The following is a 19,815-nucleotide window of genomic DNA, read 5'->3' on the forward strand; positions in this document are numbered from 1 at the left end:
ATGTATTGTGAGGCACTTGAGGAATCATAAAACTGAAAACAGGAATTAGAGTCAGAAAAGTAGAATCACTAGGTCAAATAACCATCATAATATTAATCAAGCACTTACTAGGTCCCAGGCATTGTCTAAGGTGCTTTCCGTTTATTAATTAATTTAATCCTCACAGCCATCGTTTTTGTTTTGTGTGTGTGTGTGTGTGGTACGCGTGCCACTCACTGTTGTGGCCTCTCCCGTTGCGCAGCGCAGGCTCCGGACGCGCAGGTTCAGTGGCCATGGCTCACGGGCCCAGCCGCTCCGCGGCATGCGGGGCACGAACCCGTGTCCCCTGCGTCGACAGGCGGACCCCCAACCACTGCGCCACAGGGAAGCCCCTCACAGCCATCTTTGAAACAGTCACTATTAGTCCCGTTTACAGGTGTGGAAACTGAATCACAGAGAAGTTAAGTATATATGAGATCATAGCTAGTAAGAACTGTGTTTTAAATTTTGATCTAGGGACTTCCCTGGTGGTGTAGTTGTTAAGAATCCACCTGCCAGTGCAGGGGACACAGGTTCGAGCCCCCGTCCGGGAAGATCCCACATGCCGCGGAGCAACGAAGCCCGTGTGCCACAACTACTGAGCCTGCGCTCTAGAGCCCGCAAGCCACGGCTACTGAGCCTGTGTGCCCAGAGCCCGTGCTCCGCAACAAGAGAAGTCACTGCAATGAGAAGCCCGCGCACCGCAATGAAGAGTAGCCCCCGCCCGCCGCAACTAGAGAAAGCCCGCACGCAGAAATGAAGACGCAACGCAGCCAAATAAATAAATAAATAATTTTTTAAAAATAAAAATAGGGCTTCCCTGGTGGCGCAGTGGTCGAGCGTCCGCCTGCCGATGCGGGGGACGCGGGTTCGTGCCCCGGTCCGGGAAGATCCCACATGCTGCGGAGCGGCTGGGCCCGTGAGCCGTGGCCGCTGAGCCTGCGCGTCCGGAGCCTGTGCTCCGCAACGGGAGAGGCCGCAACAGCGAGAGGCCCGCGTACCGCAAAAAAAAAATAATAATAAAAAAATAAAATAAATAAATAAATAAAAATAAATTTTAATCTATATTCCAATACTGACCTCCAGAAAGATCGTTTCCAAGTATGCCCTGCTGTCAGGAACTGAGAACCAGAGCTCACACTTACCCAGAGTTTCATCGGTGCTCTATGTATCATCCTACTGCAGTCTTCAAAAGCACCCCATGGAACAGGAACTTTCGTCACTTTACTGATGGGGGAACAAGGCACAGAGGTTCAATGGTTGCCGGAGATCACCGGCTGGCACAAGGAGGGTGGGGTCGGTGACGCCTGTTTCACTTATGTGCAAATGGTCTTAAGAAGTCCATGGCCACCCAAGGGTTTCCTGGACCCCCCAGGTGACCCCTCTCCCTAGTCATTCCCTGCACGCAGTCGTTGGTGGATTTGTATCATTGGTTATGGCAGTGACAGTGCCTTTGGAGGTCTTTGGGGGCGGCTGGGAGTGATTTGGGCGCAGAGCTGGGCAGAGTTTCCTGAAGGAAAAGGCAAGACTCTTCCCAGGGTTAGGAGCATGGGGTGGGAGCAGAGAACCCCTGCAAAGGCTGTGGATGGGAGTGACCTTCCACTTCCAGAAACAACCACGTGAGTCCTTTGTGGGAGTTTCTAGCACCCCTGGGGCGGCCACCTCCGAGCCCCTCCCCATCCGCTGTCCTGCCGCAGCTGCCCGCCCACCGCTGGGCACACGGTGGTCTTGACTCCTCTGGGGCCCTGCAGGCATCCACCTTCGGGTGAGGCCACTAAGTCGCTCACACCCGAGTGTCAATTGCTTTACTCAGCTAATTAGATCAGCACCTTGCCTCCTGGATGCCCAAACCTCCCCCGAGGGCTTATCAGAGAGGAGACAGACTTATTTCTGAGGGAAGATAGCCCAAGGCTGATGGGTGGAGCCAGAGCTGCCCTCAGGAATGCCAGAAGGAAGAGGGCAAGGCTGTTTCCCAGCCACTCGCGGGGAGGAGGTTGGGGTAGAGTTAACTGGAGAGGGTGGACGGATGGAGGAAGGTGCTAGGCCTGGGCATGGCTTGGAAGAGAGGGGGGATGGCTTGGGCCCCAAGGGAACCGGCAAAGCCCTCAGGGTGGCAAGGTCACTCCTGCACTGGCCAGGCAGGCCCATGGCTGCCGCAGCTAGGATGTGACCCCACCGCATGCAACGGGTCCTGTGTACCCAGCTTCTCAGTGGATTCTTTGTGTCTCCTCTTTGGCGCATCTTCACCTGCCCACTTTCTTTCTTTCTTTCTTTCTTTCTGTCTGTCTGCGAGTGAAGACAGCAAGCTGTGGGGTGTGGGTGATGCCCTGAGAGGCCGCCAGGTGTCCTCCCATCTAAGATCAAGTCCAGATTGCTCAGTATGGTGGACCTGGGGCTGACAGTCCTTCCGCCTGGAGCATTCCCGCACCTCCGCTCACACCCCAGCCTCCAGCTGCACCCAACCGACCATATGTTTTCTCCTCCGAACCTTTGCACAAGCTGGTCTGTCTTCCCAGAATACCACCCCTCACCCCAGCCCCAGGGACAGGGTAGGGTTACCCCCTCCTGCAACAGCAATTTCCTTGAGTGACCGCTCCCTCTGGGCAGAGGGTCCCTGCCAGCCAGGGGGACCCTTGTGTGAATTTGTACAAGACGCCCCTGGACCACGATTAGGTGGGAAGTTAATGTTAGGGAGAGCCGGGGGAGGGGCACGCCGGACCCTCTGTACTGTGTTTGCAACTTTGCTGCAAGTCTAAAATGACTTCCAAAACAAAATGTTAACAAGAAAAGGCACCCTTCCCTCCATCCTACTGGGCTTGATTTCCTGTCCCCGGAGCAGGGTAACCTGTGTGACTGGACCTATCGGACCTGTGGGTCAGGGTCTCTCCTTTGTCTGTCCTCCAGCCCCATGTGGCCCCAGCTGATACAGAGCATGGTCCGATGGAGAGATGGCTCAAAACACACACTCGTTGGCTCGTTGATCCCTCTGGTTTTGGCTTCTCAAACCTTTAACACAGTCAGTTTGACCTGTAACCTGCTGTTTGAAACCATTTTGCTAAATGTCTCTGCCTTAGGCCTACTCCCCTTGAAGCAGACACTGAGACACGGATTCACGTGCCCGTGACTTCCTGAGGATGTGTGTCCAGGGCAGCTGGACGGGGCAGGGAGACGCCAAGCATGGGGGGTTTTCAGGCGTGCCCAATGCCAAGCTCAGGACCCCGCCTGGTGGGAGTTCTGTCCAGAGTGTGAGTGATACTCGGAACTCAGCCTACCTGGAGGCAGGGGCTGGACTCTCAGCCGTCGGCTAAGGGCCGCTGGGACCTCAACAGCCAGGTGTCTTTGGCTCCCTGGGCCTGTGACACAGCAGGAGCAGCTACCCAGGTGCCAAGCTCTGGAGGGAGAGGCAGGAGGAGGGCACAGAAGCAGAGAGGGGGATCCGTGGAGGCACAGGCAGACGCTGGCACTTGGGATCTGCAGGGCAGACAGTGAGACCAGGAAAATGGACGTTCAATGGGGGAGGAACCTGCCAGAACCCACAAGCATGAGCTGGAGCCCACGAGGCTGGACCGGAACCTGTGTTGGTTCTTGTCCCCTCTGACCATGGTGATGGGGGTGTCTTGCTATGGCCGGGACCTTCACCAAGGGGCTGAACACACGCCCGGCCCAGGAGCTGGAGGAGCTGCAGGAAGAGCCAGGAGAAGGGGGGGCAGTGGCAGCCCCCTGTTATGGGTTGAATTGTGTCCGCCCCAGAAGATACGCTGAAGTCCTAACCCCCAGCGTCTCAGTGCCATGACCTCATTTGGAGATGGGGTCGATGCAGATCCTATCCGGTAATGAGTTGCGGTGATAAGATGAAGTCCTGTTAGAGTAGGGTGGGCTCCCAATCCGGGAGGGCTGGTGTCCATGAAGGGAGAGGGCAAGGTGGACACAGATACATGGAAGGAAGACGATGTAAAGACGGAACCAGAGATCGGAGGGGCGCAGCCATAAGCCCAGAACACCGGAGCTGCCAGAAGCTGGGAGAGGCCAGGAAGGATCCTCCCCTCGAGGCTTTGGCCCTAATTTGGTACCTTGATTTTGGACTTCTAGCCTCCAGAATTTCAAGAGAATAAATTCCTGTCATTTTAAGCCATCTACGTTTTGGGTGCCTTGTTATCGCAGCTCTAGGAAGTGAATGCAACCCCCTACCCAGGCACCGCAGACAAGGGAGTTCCAGGAAACAGGTCCCAGACTGGCCACGGCGGTGTATCAGAGCCACCCAGCCTCTTAGGTGAATGTCACCACCTCAAGGAGGACCCCTGAGCCGGTCCCCTGCCCAGCTCCTTACTGGTGCCAGCCGTGCATGTTTAAGTGGCGTCGGGTCACTGGGCATCCTTGCCGGCTCCCCCGGAAACCATCCGTTCTGGCAAACGAGCGTGCCATCTGGTTCCTTCTCTCTGTTGTCTCAGGCCTAGCAAAGTGCCTGGCACATTGTAGGGCCTTTGATAACTGACAGAAGGGGGCGGGCTTTGCAGGGAGGGAGACGTGACCATCGCTGGGCTGGCATCGCAGCCTCAGTGGGCGGGGGAGCTGGGACCTCCTTTTCCCAGACCCGCACTGGTCAGCAGATCAACGTCTCAGAGAAAACCCAGCTCTTCTTCCTTGCTCCTTTGGACAGACAGCCCCCAACCCTGACTTACCAGTTTCCTCCAAGTGCTGATTTATCAGGACAATAATAATCTTCGGAATGATTTATGGTTTGGAGGGATTACCAGCCTGTAGTGGTGGAGCTGATAGGCGTTTATTACCTACTTAACCATTTAAGTCGAACAAAAAAGGAAAGCCTTGTTGCACAAAAGGTGATGAATGTTTCTGTTAAAACACCCTGTTAACATGATTCATTAACATGACAAAGGACGGCTTGGTCTCCTGACACCAGCCAGGAGGTTGGAAGATCCCACCAGACCTGAGCTCTGGGGGCAGGGAGTCGGTGCAGGGGGGTGGGGGTGGGGGTGCCGGAGGGAGGCTCCAGGAATTCAGGGATTTGCTTCGATTCTGCTTGGGGTGGGGTGTGGGTCATATCTGCCCAGGTCTCAGGCCAGCTGCTTTGGGGGATTTGGGTCTTTTTGAGAACCCTGACCCACGTTCACCTCTGGCAGAGGCGCTGCAATCTGTATTGGGAAGGAAGTAGCTATAAAAAGCATCCCAGAGGGTTCCCTCAAATCTGCTCCTTATTGAATCATTTCTAAACAGCAGAGGGCTTGGGTAAGGATGTCACGACTGTGCCGTCTGATGCCTGTGTCAGGCCACTCAGCAGCAGACACAGAGTAGTGGATACTGAACCTTTAATGAATAGAAGCGTGGCAGAAAGTGATACAGTGGAGTGACCAAGAGCTGGGGGTGAGTAGTTGGAGGGGTGCTGTGGACTGGCCTGGGTTGAAACTCTCCCTCTGCCCTGCCCTCACTGTGCGATCTTGAAGAAGCCACTTCTCTCTGAGCCTCAGTTTCCTTGCCTGTAAAACGGAGCTGACACCTGGACCTAGTTCCAGGGTTGTTGCCAGGGTTCAGTGGAAGAATCATAGCAAAGCTCTTGGGCCAGTTCATGGGTGGAGCGTAGCACAGTGCCTGGCACAAGTGGATGCTGAATAAAGGATCTTTGGGGGTATATTCAGGCTGTTTCGTGAAACTCCTGGTTTATCAAGATACCATCTGGGCAGTGCGCTCCAGGATCAGACCTTCTCTGGAGTTCTGCCAGCTTGTTACTGTTTTTTAAAAAATACAGATCACATTTATCCAATACCACCTCGTCTTTCTCCCCTGATTCTCACCCCAGCCCCATGAGGTCTGCTCTGTCATCAGCTCCATTTTCCAGATGAGAATAGTTGAGGCTCAGAAAGGGTTAAGTGACGCCCCAAATCACATGGCCAGGAGAGGATGGGTGCCCAGTTTGAACCCTAATCTGTCTGAATCTTTGTCTTTGGTATTTAAAAGTGTATCCTGCCAGCTGGGAGAGGCAGGAAATGGGCAAATGTTTCTTAAGGAATCACGTACCAGAATCTTTCATGCCCTTTATCTCATTGAATGACTGTGGCAGCACTTCAAAGTAGGTATTTTATTAGTCTTGATTTATAGCTGCTTGCTCATAGAGCGTTAGTCCTTCGGTACAAGGAGTGACTCTGGGGAGGCAGGCCGGCTTTGGGGCAAACCACTTTCAGGTTCAGCTTCACGATGGAGCTGTGTGACCCAGCCTAAGTTGCTTAACCTCTCTGTGCCTCAGCTTCTCGATTGGTAACCCTGGCACCTATCTCCCAGGGTGGTTTGAGGCTCCATGACTTTATATCTCCATGAGGGGCTCATGGTCAGGGCTCAGTACTTGTTTTCTGTGACGATTGGGCAGCGGCAGGCTGGACTCCGGCAACATGGCCCCCTCTGTCCCCACACCCGTCATTCCTCAGAGGGTTACAGAGATCTACAGGGTTTCCATCACTAGAAACTGTTCACGCCGATCTGACCCCACTGATAGCAACTCCCCAAAACACACCTCCCTATTTCTCTTTTATTTGAAGATGAAATTCATATTTCTACTATCTACTATAGGTGTGTCTGAGAGGGAAAAAAAAGTAAATTAAAAGCCTGGAATTCAAAACCCGCAAACCTTTGAAGCTAGAGCCAGCTGAAAAAATTGCAGTCAACTGTAGTCACTCATGTTTATCACGAAGAGAAAAAAAGGTTCACTCCAAACAAAGGCGCTTACCGGGGAGAGGGAAAATATGAGAAGTATTTGGTCAAATGCCGTCCTCTGAGCAGCTTACCCAGCAAGGCATTTCACCCACCAGGGGCTTGGCCTCTCCCCCCACCCCAGGAAGTTATTAAGTTGAAAATAATTAAGGTTGCTACGTGATTTCACCTCTTGTGAAACCGCTAGAAAGGAATCCCATCATTGTTTAATTAAAAAACGAAGAAGGGAAAGAAGGAAGGAAAGAAGGGGAGGAAGGAAGGAAGGAAAGAGGGAGGGAGGGGGGAGGGAGGGGGAGGGGAGAAAGGAAACCGTGTGATGTGCTTAGAGGACGGGGCTCTCTGTAGGGGGGGGGGAAACATCTCTTCTTATCACAGAATGAGCTCATTTCCCACTCAGCTGGAAAGTGGTCCCTGCCAGGCCTTCCCCCTGTCGCCCCCACCCCTTGCTGGCACCTCTGTTTCGGCGGTTGCCTCTTTCCTGCACCCAGGAGAGAACAAAGGGATTCTGAAGTTCTTTTGGCACCATATGCCAACTTCTTCTAAAGGTACACAGGGTCCCGGTTAGAACACCGAGCAGAAGTTCTGGATTCAGACTGGCTCCAGCGTTTCCCCGTTATGTGGCCTGGGGAAAGGTCCCTGGCTTTTGCTCGACAATGATTTTACTTATGTGCAAAACAGGATCACTAATATACTTGTTCTGCCTATGTATTTAGACTGAACTCTATTTTTTTTTTTTTTGGTAGGTCAGAAATGGCCAAATATCAGTAATTCCATAAGGTTCTACCTACCTGAAGCAGTTAAAAAGGAGAGAGCATGGGAGCGTCTTGAAAGTGGTTAAGCGTTGTACCGATACAGTCATTAAGTCACCCCACAGGCAGTTGCTGAGTGTCTCCGAGATGCCAACACCGGGCTAAGTCAGCACGTACTGTGGACCCCGCTTAATCCCGAGACAACCCCAGGGACGGACGCGACTGTTCCTCATTTTATGGATGCGGAAACCGAGGCTCATATGTCCAGAATCACATACACCCTAGGACATTCAGTGGAATGTAGAGCAGCCAGAATTTGAACTCGAGCCGTCTGGCTTCCAAACCCAAGCTCTTCTTCATTAATTAAGCCATCATCAGTTATTTTTTAAAAAAATCTTTATATTCATTCAATAAATATTTATTGAGTTTTTTAACTGGGCCAGGCACTGTTCTAGGCATTGGGGAAACAGTGATAGGAAGATTAAAATCCCTGCTCCTATGAGAGAGAAAGACAACATAGAGCAGATGAGTAAAAAGTATTACAGATACTGGGAGTAACAGGAAGGAAGATAAGGGGTGGGGTGGAGAGGCTATCGTATAATGGGAAACTCTTAAAACCTTTGGAATTTTCTGAGTAATAGGGGTGATAGGAGCATCTTTTGTTATAATATTTGGTGTTTGGCTCTGGCTCCTAACACAGAGCTCCTAAAGCCTTTGGAATTTTGTGATAGGAACATGTTTTGCTCTAATGCGGAGACTCTGGGCAGATCCCTGAATAGCTTCATGAGGGGGAGTGGTCACCGGAAAGAATGAATCTTGATGAGAAGCTTGGGACTTTCAGCCCTACCTCCGCTCCCCATCTCAGGGAAAGGGCGAGGGCCTGGGGATTGAGTTAATAGTTGATCATGCTTATGTGATGAAACGTCCATAAAAAACTCTAAACGATGATATTCAGGGAGCTTCCGTGTGAGCGAACACATGCACATGCTGGGAGGGTGGAGCACTCCAACTCCACAGGAACAGAAGCTCCTTTATAATAAACCAGTAAATGTAAGTAGTCCTTGAGTTCTGTGAACAGTTATAGCAAATTACTGAACCTGAGGAGAGGGGTCGTGGGAACCCCCAATTTATAGCTGGTTGGTCAGAAGTGCAGGAGGTCCAGGACTTGTGTTTGATAGCTAATGTCAGGTTAGTCTTTTGGGACTGAGCCTTTAATCTGTGGGGTCTAACTCCAGGTCATTAGTGTCAGAATTGAATTGAATTGTAGGATACACAATTGGTATCCAGAGAGTTGGAGAATTGGTTGGTGCAGGAAAAAAAAAAACCCACACACATTTGCTGTCAGAAGTGTTGGGAGTAGAAACAGAACATATAGTTGGTGTCAGAAGTGGGATTTGTTAGAACAGCCCTGGCTCATGGAAACATGTGGCTTGAGAAGAGAGAGGATGAAAGGGTGGGGGATGAGGAACTTTTGATTCCTGGGTGGCCACGTGGTCACCCATGGTGTGGCACTGCAGGAGTGCTGCAGTCAGTTACTAAAAAGTTGCTCATGGAATTCAGAGTTGGGTCCAACTCCTATGGAGTTGGTTCACTGGCTGCATCGGGAAATGTAAACTAATAAGAAAAAAAAAGGAAAATATATTCAATATAATGCTTTGGTTATTGTTGTCTGTAAGAGCTAAAATGAAATTAAAAGAGAATGCTGGGTTGGACCTTGATGCAAGACAAAGCTCAGATTTCAGTCAGTCTGTGCTTGGCTAACACCCTCAAAGCCACCCATAAAAGGAAAAATTATGTGGGGACCACAGAGAGTACCCCCAAGGCCTCTAGTCACCAAGGAAGTGGTCCATGTGAGGGGAGGGAAGAGTCACGAAACTTTTGAAACCAAGGGGGATAGTGTGAAGGAGTTGTGTCTCATTTTGTGGATCAGTGTCATGAGATTCCTGAAGAACCTTAACTAAAATGAATTGTGAGAGTGATTAGCTCAGGGGCAGTACCCTTAGTTTGTGACACTGCAGAGTAGAAGAGGCTCTTCTGATGGGTGGTCTGGGTGCTGGTATTGGAGGAGACTGGGCTGGCTGGGACATCTGGAACGGAGCAAGAACAGTAAGGGCAGCCAGAAAGGCAGAGCAACTGTGAACTGTGGCCTGGGCTTCTGGAGGAAGCCAGGGCCACCATCCAGGTAGAGGTGACGGTGGCCTGGGTCTGGGTGCAGATGTGAGAAGTTGGTGGAGTCAGAATATACCTTGAAGGTAGAGGGGGGCAGCACCTGCTGATAGACTAGGTGTGTGAGAGAGAAAGAGAAGGCTGTTGTTTTTTGTTATTCCAAGTCCACAGCTAATAACTTGCAGAGAGAGGACTAGAGGTCCAGGCTCTTGATATCGGTCAAATGTTGTCCACCGTTCATGCATTTCACAAGCATTTATTGAGTGCTTGCTCTGTGCCTGGGCCTGGCGCCGAGGCAGACCTGCTCTGCTCTCATACTGCTTATGTTCTCAAGGGGAAGGCAGATTCCAAGTCACAAGTGTCCTAATGGCTACTATAATCACATGGATGTAGAGAGGTGGGGGTGCCCCAGGAATACAGGGGAGACCTCATTACCCCAGGCTTCCCTGGACCTGCAGAAGGACAAAGCTGGACCAGAAAGATAGCCAGCGTCTCCTGACCTCTTCCCAGGGGCTGGGGAGTATGCAGAGGAGCTTGCATCTGGGATCTCACTTGAATCTTGGTAAGAACCCTAGGAGAAAGGAATTATTTTTATTCCCCTTTTATAGATGAGAAAACCCAAGGTTCGGGGGAGCAGGGGCAGGTAGCTCAAGGTCACACAGCTGGCCGGGCTGAGACTCAAATCTCGAGATTTGGATCCTAAGTTTCACCGTCTTCTCTGTTCAGCATTCTCTGATATCAGCCCCTTCCCATTACTTCTTGGAGCAAAAGGGAAGTGATTAATAAATCAATATGTCACATAATAAGCATGGTTTACCCCCAGACAGTCCCCTGTGATAGAAGCAGGTGTGTTTTGGGGGGAGGGGGTGAGCATGCGGGAAGCTTGATGAAAGTCCAGAATTTTCCCCACAAAGTCCACATGACCTTTAATTACTTACAGATTTAATAGAATATCATTCTTTTATTCCACTGGAAGATTGATTAGTAATATACCTTGAATTGTATTCCATTTCCCCATGCAATTTAAGATGATTTAGTGCCAAATAAAGACTAATCTCAAAGCCCTTGCTTCAAAGAGCAGCAGTCCCCCTGCCTGTTCGAATGCATTTGGGAGGGAGAAATTGTACCTCCTCCCCGCCGCCCCCCCGCACCCCCAGTCAGAAAGCAACTCCATCTCTCCTAACCTTTAACTAAGTGAGGACCCGGATCCTTGCAATCTTGGCTGTGGGTCTGGGTCACTTTCTCTTAGCTCAGCGTTTCTCAGCCTCGGTACCGTGGACATTTGGGTCTGATCCTTCTGTGCTGTGGGCCTGTCCTGTGTACTGTAGGACGATGAGCAGCATCCCTGGCCTCTACCCTCCAGATGCCAGTAGCACCCCCTGCAGTTGTGAATAACTAAAAATGTCCCCAGACATTGACACCTGTCCCCTGGGGGCAGAATCTTCACCCCTGGCTGAGAACGACTGACCCAGACTTCACTGATGTGGGGAGAACCAAAGTATGTTCTTTAGAAAAGAACAAATGAGCACAATTAAAATCTCACTTGCACATGTATCATTAAAAGAGGGGAAACTTTCTCGGAGGGATAAATCACACCCCTTGTTTCTTATCTCTCTGGTCCCTGTTGTTACACAGACAGCACCCTTCAGGTCCACCTGGGAGACCCTCAGAGGACACTTAGGTGGACCTCAGGTTTTAACAGGGGTGTTGAGGAGGCAGCACGTTGTGACCTGTGAGTGGCTGGTACATTTCAGTCTGCTTCTTCCCTTCTATGTCGGATCCTGCAGGAACCAAAGGGACCCCAAGGCCTCCACATGAAAGCACAGTGGTCAGAATGTGGCTCCCCCAATGCAGGCTGAGTTCTCGGGCCAGGGAAACACATGTTGCACTTAGTACATTGGCTCTACCAGCTCTTGGGTTTTCAGCTTTGGGGAACCTCTGTCCCTCTGGGATGACATTTGATGTTACTCTGTGTGTGTGTGTGTGTGTGTGTGTGTGTGTGTGTGTGTGTGTGTGCGCGCGCGCACACACACACGCATGTTTGAGTCTCTAACATGCTGCAGACACTAATTACGGAAATTTGTGGGACAGTCCGCCTCGCACCAGCCCCCTTCCCTTTTCCATTTTAGACAACAAATAAAACAGCCCTGTTCTCCTTTGCGGCAGGACCACCAAGGCTGAGCAAAGGGCCGCCAGCCCCTCCCAACGGTTCCCTTGTGCTCTGCTCCACTTGGCTCTTTCAAGGACGGCTCAATGAGTGGCCTTGTTGAGACTTCCACTAAGGCCGGGCCTAGAAGGGACCATTAAAAACAGTTTAATCAGAACAAAAGAAGTTCTGTTCTTATTGTCCCCCTGGTTGCAGTTTGGATGCAGCAGCTGAAAATCTATCTGCACTAAGCCACAAATCCGGATCCAGCCATGCCTCATACTTCGCCCTCCGCAGAGATTTCTGGATGGATCTTTGGAGCAGATAATTTACAACGAAAGCAAAATGCAAGGAGAAGCCTTTTTATTTGGCACAAATGTTTCCTATTAAAAGCCTGCGAAAGCCCCTGGTAACTGGACTGCTCCTTGCCCTGCCCAAGCTCAAGGCGATCATATTTATGCATACAGAGCACCTTAAAAGAATTCCTGGCTTGGATGCCCGTCCTGTCTGTGAGGAACAGTGTGGAACCTGATTGTGAAAAAGTATACAGAGGCAGAGGCATGTGAAAGGGAGTGTCTTTGGGTTGATTTTAAATGCCTGCCCTGGAAGCTTTGTGGTCAGTGATTTTCTGCTGCTGAGAAGTTCCAAACAGGTAGGGGCATTTGTGGTAAGCTTCCTGAACCGTCCGGAAACAGGGAGAATTGCCCTGAAGCGGAGCTGCTTGTGTGTTGTGAGGGGATGGGAATTTTTGTGGCCAGCTTTCTGGGACACAAAAGAAGCTCAGTGTTGCCTATTCTTTGGAATAGACCATCTAAAAGACGTTATTTTTAAATTTTTGGTTTTCTAAAATTCGTTTTTAGGGCTTCCCTGGTGGCGCAGTGGTTGAGAATCCGCCTGCAGATGCAGGGGACGCGGGTTCGTGCCCCGGTCCGGGAAGATCCCACATGCCGCGGAGCGGCTGGGCCCGTGAGCCATGGCCGCTGAGCCTGCGCGTCCGGAGCCTGTGCTCGCAACGGGAGAGGCCACAACAGTGAGAGGCCCGCGTACCACCAAAAAAAAAAAAAAAAAAAAAAAAAAAAAAATTCGTTTTTAATTCTATTTCTTTCTGTATTGGCAAAGATGAAATTCCTAGGGAGACGAGGTTCAGAAGCTCATCTTATTTGACCTCGAGGTTCCTCATCCAGATTTTTCCAGAATGGTCAGCTCGTGGGGCTGTGGGCTCTTTTTGCTGTGCAGGGGCTAATGCAGCTCAGAACCATTTTCATCCCAGCTCATGAGTAGCTCTGAACAAGAGGAGTCAAAGGAACAAGTCTTACGGTTTGGGCCTCAACTTGGGGGAAAATGTGTCTGTTAAGGCCCGAGGAGGACCCTCCGGTGCAGACATCAAAGAACTAGCCAGAAAGCGACACGGGTACGGCTGGGTGGAAGCATTTCCATGTGATGGCGAATAAAAGCCCCAAAGGGAATTCAACGCCAGGTAGATGTTACTGGTGTTTCTCTCCTGGTGCCCAGCAGCCCCAGAGTCCAGGCCCCTGTCATTCTTTATCCCCCGTGGAATTCCTAAGTGCCCATCTGGGGCAGTGAGGGTTATGTGGCTGTCATGAGACCAGTACTTGTGATTAGTCAACATTTCTTTTTTTTTAAAATAAATTTATTTATTGTATTTATTTATTATTTTTGGCCGTATTGGGTCTTTGTTGCTGCGTGCGGGCTTTCTCTAGTTGCGGCGAGCGGGGGCTACTCTTCGTTGCGGTGCGCGGGCTTCTCACTGTGGTGACTTCTCTTGTTGTGGAGCACAGGCTCTAGGCGTGCGGGCTTCAGTAGTTGTGGCATGCACACTGAGTAGTTGTGACTCGCCGGCTCTAGAGCGCAGGCTCAGTAGTTGTGGCGCATGGGCTTAGTTGCTCCGCGGCACGTGGGATCTCCCCGGACCAGGGCTCGAACCCGTGTCCCCTGCATTGGCAGGCGGATTCTTAACCACTGCGCCACCAGCCAAGCCCTAGTCACCATTTCTTTTTTAAAAAAATTATTATTTGTTTTATCTATTTATTTTTGGCTGCATTGGGTCTTTGTTGCCGTGCATGGGCTTTCTCTAGTTGCGGCGAGCGGGGGCTACTCTTTGCTGTGGTGCGCGGGCCTCTCGTTGCAATGGCTTCTCTTGTTGCAGAGCACGGGCTCTAGGCACGCAGGATTCAGTAGTTTTGGCATGAGGGCTCAGTCGTTGTGGCACGTGGGCTCAGTAGCTGTGGCTCGCGGGCTCTAGAGCGCAGGCTCAGTAGTCGTGGCGCACGGGCTTATTTGCTCCGCGGCGTGTGGAATCTTCCCGGGCCAAGGATCGAACCCGTGTCCCCTGCATTGGCAGGCGGATTCTTAACCACTGCGCCACCGGGGAAGCCCCTTAGTCGCCATTTCTCAAGTAATTAGCATATGATGGGCACTTTCCATGGATTTTCTCGCTGACCCTTCCTGGCAGCGTGGGGGAGAGAAACGAGAGAAATGAGTCTCCCCGTTTCTATGGGTGGGAGACTGGAGACTCGGAAAGGGTGAGTAAAGTGTACAGGCTCCCGCGGTGAGCAGCTGGAAGGTCCTGATCAGCAGGCCTGGGTGCACTTGAGGTTCCGCTCCCAGTGATGCCAGTGCTACGGGCCCACCAACCACACGTTGAGAATCAAGGATTTAATGCAGGGGCCGGTCAACGTTTTCTGTAGAGTGTGGTTTACAGATTTGTAAATACTTTTGGCTCTGCAGACCATATGGTCTCTGTCCCAGCTATTCGACTCTGCTGTGTAGCATGAAAACATCCATAGATAATATGTAAACAACTGGCGTAGCTGTGTTCCAGTACAACTTTATTAACTAAAATAGGTGACTGAATATGGCCTGTGGGCCGTAGTTCGCTGACCCCTGACCTAGTCCCTAGACTAGATGCACAGTCTGCACCTCACAGAGATGTAGGGAGGCTGACATGAGTTAGGCCCATGACGTGCTGAGGCAGATGCTGCTGGTTGCTGGCCCTGTATCCCTTCTCCCCTCCTTCCTTTCTATCAGAACCAACATGATGCCAGTTAAAAATACCCGCTGATTAGCCTCTGTTGCAGCTAAGGATGGCTGTGTGGCCCTGCGATGGCTGATGAGATGTGAGCATGAGATATGTTGCTATCAGGAAAGGCTGTTGTTTCCCCTTGTCCCTCTCCTTCTTCTGTTCATCCTGCCTGGAAGACTGATGTGATGGCTGGAGCTGGGCAACCGGGAGGACACTGAAACCATGAAGAAGCAAACCACAGGCTTCAGACAGCAGGGCAGGAAGCTTAAGAAGAGGAAGGTACTTGTGGTGTTTTCTGAGAAGCTACATCAACCTTGGACTTCCTACCTGTACACTTCCAGTATGGGAAAAAAACACACCCTCTTTTGGTCAAGCCGTTATGGGCAGGTTTCTGTTAATACAGCCACATGCAATACTACCAGTTCAGTTCTGGATGCACAGTGAGTATTTAATAAGTGATTGATATTCAGTGTTGGTAATGTCAGAAGTGAAATCTTTGACCTCTTGGGCATCTTGAGTGATGGGTAGGATGGTAAGGTGGCATGTTTTGTCCTGGTATCAATTTTAATGCCTTTTTCCCCCTTTAATTCAGTGAGCAGTTAGGAGGTTGGGTAAAGAAGTGGAAAGAACAACACCTTTGTATTTTTCATGCTGTCATAATTGTGCCTGTTTCTCTCCTTTCCCCAAAGACACAGTTGACCTCTGTCTGAATCCTCCCTGTTCCCCTGGGTACTGGTACCTGCAACTCACCCACCACATGCTTGTAGAGGCTTGGGGGTGGAGACGTCTTGCCCAATATGATGGTTAATTTTAAGTGTCAACTTGACTGGGCTAAAAGATACCCAGACAGCTGGTTAAACATTATTTTTGGGTGTTTCTGGAAGAGTGTTTCTGGAAGAGATTAGTATTTGAGTTGGTCAGCTGAGTAGAGATGATCACCCTCACCAGTGGGGGTGGGCATCATCCGACCCATTGAGGGTCTGAATAGAGTGAAATATGGTGGAAGTGCAATTCAGTCTCTCTGCCTGAGCTGGGACATCCATCTCCTGCCCTTGGACATCCTCACTCCTGGTTCTCAGGCCTTCAGACTCGGACTGAATTACACCACCAGGGTTCCTGTTTCTTTAGCTTTCAGAGGGTAGATCGTGGGACTTTTTGACCTCCATCATTGCATGAGCCAATTCCTACAATAAATATCGATAAATATTGGTTCTCTTTCTCTGGAGAACCCTGAATAATACACTCCCATGGCATCATTGTTGTTTGTCCATCCAGCAGTCCCTCTCCACCTGCTTCTTACAACAGCAGAGGAGCTAAACCTCGTACTTATTTTCCCAGCCTCCCTTGCAGCCAGGTGTGGCCATGTGACCAGCTCTGACCAATGGGATGAAAGGGAGGTCCACTGGGGACTTCTGGGAAAATCTTCACTCCCAATAAAAAGAGAGAGGGGTAGAGGAGAGGTTCCCATGCCCAATCCCTTCTATCTTTGGCGCAGGTTGTGTGAGGGCATAATACCTGGATCTGTGGCAGCCATTTGTGACCTTAAGGTAACAAGTCAGAGAAAGAAAAGCCAACCCATTGAGGAGGGCAGAGAAGGGGGATGGAGACAGCCTGAGTCCTTGGTAACTCTGTTGAATTTCTGAGCCAATTCTAAAACCATTTTCCTCCTTACCTGTTGTTCTTTGAGATCATATAATAGCTGTATCATTTCAGACACGAGCCAGGGTTTCCCTACAGCCAAACACATCACCTTCTATGCAGTACCTTTTTAAGTTTAGTAAGCAGAGCTCTTCATGGGGTCCCCCACCCCCCAACCTCTTCTTCCTTCCCGTTCCCCACCTCAGTCCATGGCACCACCCTTTACCTGGTAATTCAGGCCAAAAGCCTTGACATCATCCTTAGTCTCTCTTTCCCCCATGCCCTACATCCAGTCCATCTGGAAATCCTGCTGATCTGTCTTGAAAGGGAATCCAGAATCCAATCAGTTCAACATTCTTACAAACTTAGTGACTTAAAATAACACATGTTTATTATCTTTTAGTTTCTGCGGGTCAGGAGTCTCTGTTAGCCTAGCTGGGTCCTTTGCGGGACTGCAGTAAAGGGATTGGCCAGTGCTGGGTTCTCATCTGAAGGCTCAGCTGTGGAAAGATCTGCTTCCAGGTTTATGTGGTTGTTGACACAGTTCCTTGCTGACCGTTAGCCAAAGACCACCCTCCAACTTTGTTCCCTAATGCTCCAGCCACAGGGACCTCTGGCTGCCTTAAACACATAAGCATGTCTTGCTTCAGGCCCTTTGCACTTTCTGTTCCCTTGACCTAGAATGCTTTTCCGCAGGGATGTGAGCAGCTCCCTTCCCACTGCCTTCAGCAGGCTCTGGTCAGACACATGTCCTCCAGGAGGGTTTACCTGACTACTATAGCACTCTTGTCTCTCTCTGAACCCAGGCTCTGCCTTACTGGGTCTTCTGCCTGACAGCCCCATTAGGATAGAAGCTCAACAAATCAGGAATTGTATTTATTCCTTGTTGTTCACCCTGTACCCACCATTCTCAGGAGAGTGCCTGCCGGGCACACAGTTATGCTCCATAAATATTTATGGCATGCAAACAGGCTGAACCTCTAGAAGGATGAACCCTTGCTCTTGAACAAGAGGAAGAAAAGAGTTTTAGGTGCAAGGTAGGAGCAAAGACAGGGAAAAGGTAACCCAACACACAAGCAGAAACCACTGGCAAATGACATCCACCCCTAATTAGCATCTCTGACCATGTGCCAGGCACTGTCATCAGAGCTCAAGGCAGGTGGACTCTGCCGTTTTAGTGAGGGAGGTGGACAAGAGACCAGGAGCTGCACTGAAGTGAGGTGAGTTAGTCTGTGGCAGAAAAAATGCAGAGGGCTCTGCATCTCCTCTGTCAAGCAGGTATTTATTCAGCACTGACTGTGCAGGGTCCCGAGTTAGACACAGAAAGTATAAAACAGCGGTATCTAGTGTGCCTCTGGGACCTCAGAAAGCAATGGGCACGAGGCGTCCGCTCCTAACATTTCGGCCAGCAGTCAGGCAGGGCTGGGATTTGGAGGATGGAGAGGCCACGTGGCAGTGATAAAATTCTGGTTCCCCAGGGTGTCTGTCTGTCTGCAAAACCCCAGCTCAGCTGGATGCTTGACCAGAAAGGGGATTCTTTGATCAGAGGTGGTGCTGGTATCTGCTGTTTCATTTTCACCCACCTGGTATCCCTTCCCCGCTTTTTCTAGTGACAGCATCCCCTTGTTTTGGAGGAGCTGCTTCTGCCCCATGGCAGGCATGGGTCTCTGGTGAGGCTTTCAGTGCCTTGATCCCCACCCTGACCCAGGGGCAGTCAGGTGACCCAAGTGAGGAAATCCAGGTGCTCCATTAACTGGTCCACGAGGTGAGCCAAGATCTGGACATCCTCTCCTGGGAGTGGATCCCCCCCCCACCCGCCCCCAGTGTCACCAGCCTACACTGTTCGGTGGCTGAGACCCCCCCTGCCATGCAAAGAAAGCTTGTCTGTGGTAGGAAAAAACGAACATTCAGACAGATGCTGAATCAAAAGAGAGAGACAGAGAGAAACTAAGCCACAGAGAAGAAAGCACGGTAAGCCCCAGTACAGCCCAGAGCGAGCTTCCTTTTAGCGGCACCACTTGGATTTGGGCTGATACCACTGGGACTTGGTAGAACCCCCCAGACTTACTGTAACAGCTCAGGGAAACTCTGCACTTTAATTAAAGACCGAGGAGGCCCGCAGTGAAGAAACCTGTTTATCTTTCTTGAGCTCATCATTTCTTAAACTTACTTGACCAGAAATTCCTTTTTCCACAGGACACATGCGGACATTTTGATGACCAGGGAGAGAGAGACAGCGCATTCCAGGTGATGAGACAGCAGAGGTGTGGAGGTAATATTTGCAACATAAAAACTCATCTGGGCAATGGGGCTTTGAGGTAGCTTCTTGAAGCCAGAAGTAGGGAATTATCTAAATCCCCCCAAACCTTCCTGCCTCTTATAGGGTTCACTTCCTGAGTGAAGAGATCTGTGTCCACATGGGACCATTTTTACAAGATGACTTCTCTGAGTCACATTCCATTGTTTTATCTATAAAAATTCTGCCTCGGAGACAGACCAGCTTTTTAAACACAGGATGGTTTTATCTCCTTGGCCTGTTTATTGCTTAATGCCAAGAAGGCTTTCTGAAGACGCAGATGCCTTGAACTAACCTCCAAGCAAGGGGGACTCAGTGTGGCTACACTCAGTGGATTTTTTTTTTTCCCTCTTTCAAAAATGGAAATGAAAGACCCGAAAGTCTGTAAATTAAATTTTCTGGTTATAATGATGCTTCTGAACCACTGTAAGTCATCCTTTTGTTTCTCGGGTTCCCACCTCCCAGCCCCAGCAAATTCCCACAAGGCATTTGGGAATCAAAGAATATTACCCCATAAAAACAAAATCAGGGCCACAGTGCCAGAGACATGGAGGGACATGGGAGCCACAGATTACGGTGGGGATGGGGGTGGCTGGAGGCATCAGCAGCTTCTACCCTTCGCCAGAGCCTAAAGAAAACATGTCAGACTCAGTGTCTAAACAGCAGCTGCAGGAAAAGGTCTGGCTCTGAGGTGACTGCAGTCTTTGTAACCTCTTTGATGTCTGGGAACATCACGCTTCCTGGCTTTGCAACTGCAGATAGCTCACTGGGAACACGGTCTTCAGACGCGGCTGGGCAGGGTCTGGCTGGTGAGGATGATGAGCTTCAGACCAGGAGAAATGGAGGAGCACCCAGCAATGCCAAGTCTGAACTCTGCTTGGGGACAGAGGCCCAGGCTGGTTTGGGCTGAGTTCTCTTGGTTCTAAGAATTAGGCACCCGCTTAAGTCAACCCAGGGAATATGTTGGTATCGTAAAGACACTTGTGTCCAGGGATCCGGGCACAGGGGACCATCAGACCCCAGGAAAAACTGGAGTTAGAAG

Source organism: Kogia breviceps, chromosome 14 (assembly GCF_026419965.1).
Source record: "Kogia breviceps isolate mKogBre1 chromosome 14, mKogBre1 haplotype 1, whole genome shotgun sequence".
Classification (NCBI taxonomy): domain Eukaryota; kingdom Metazoa; phylum Chordata; class Mammalia; order Artiodactyla; family Physeteridae; genus Kogia; species Kogia breviceps.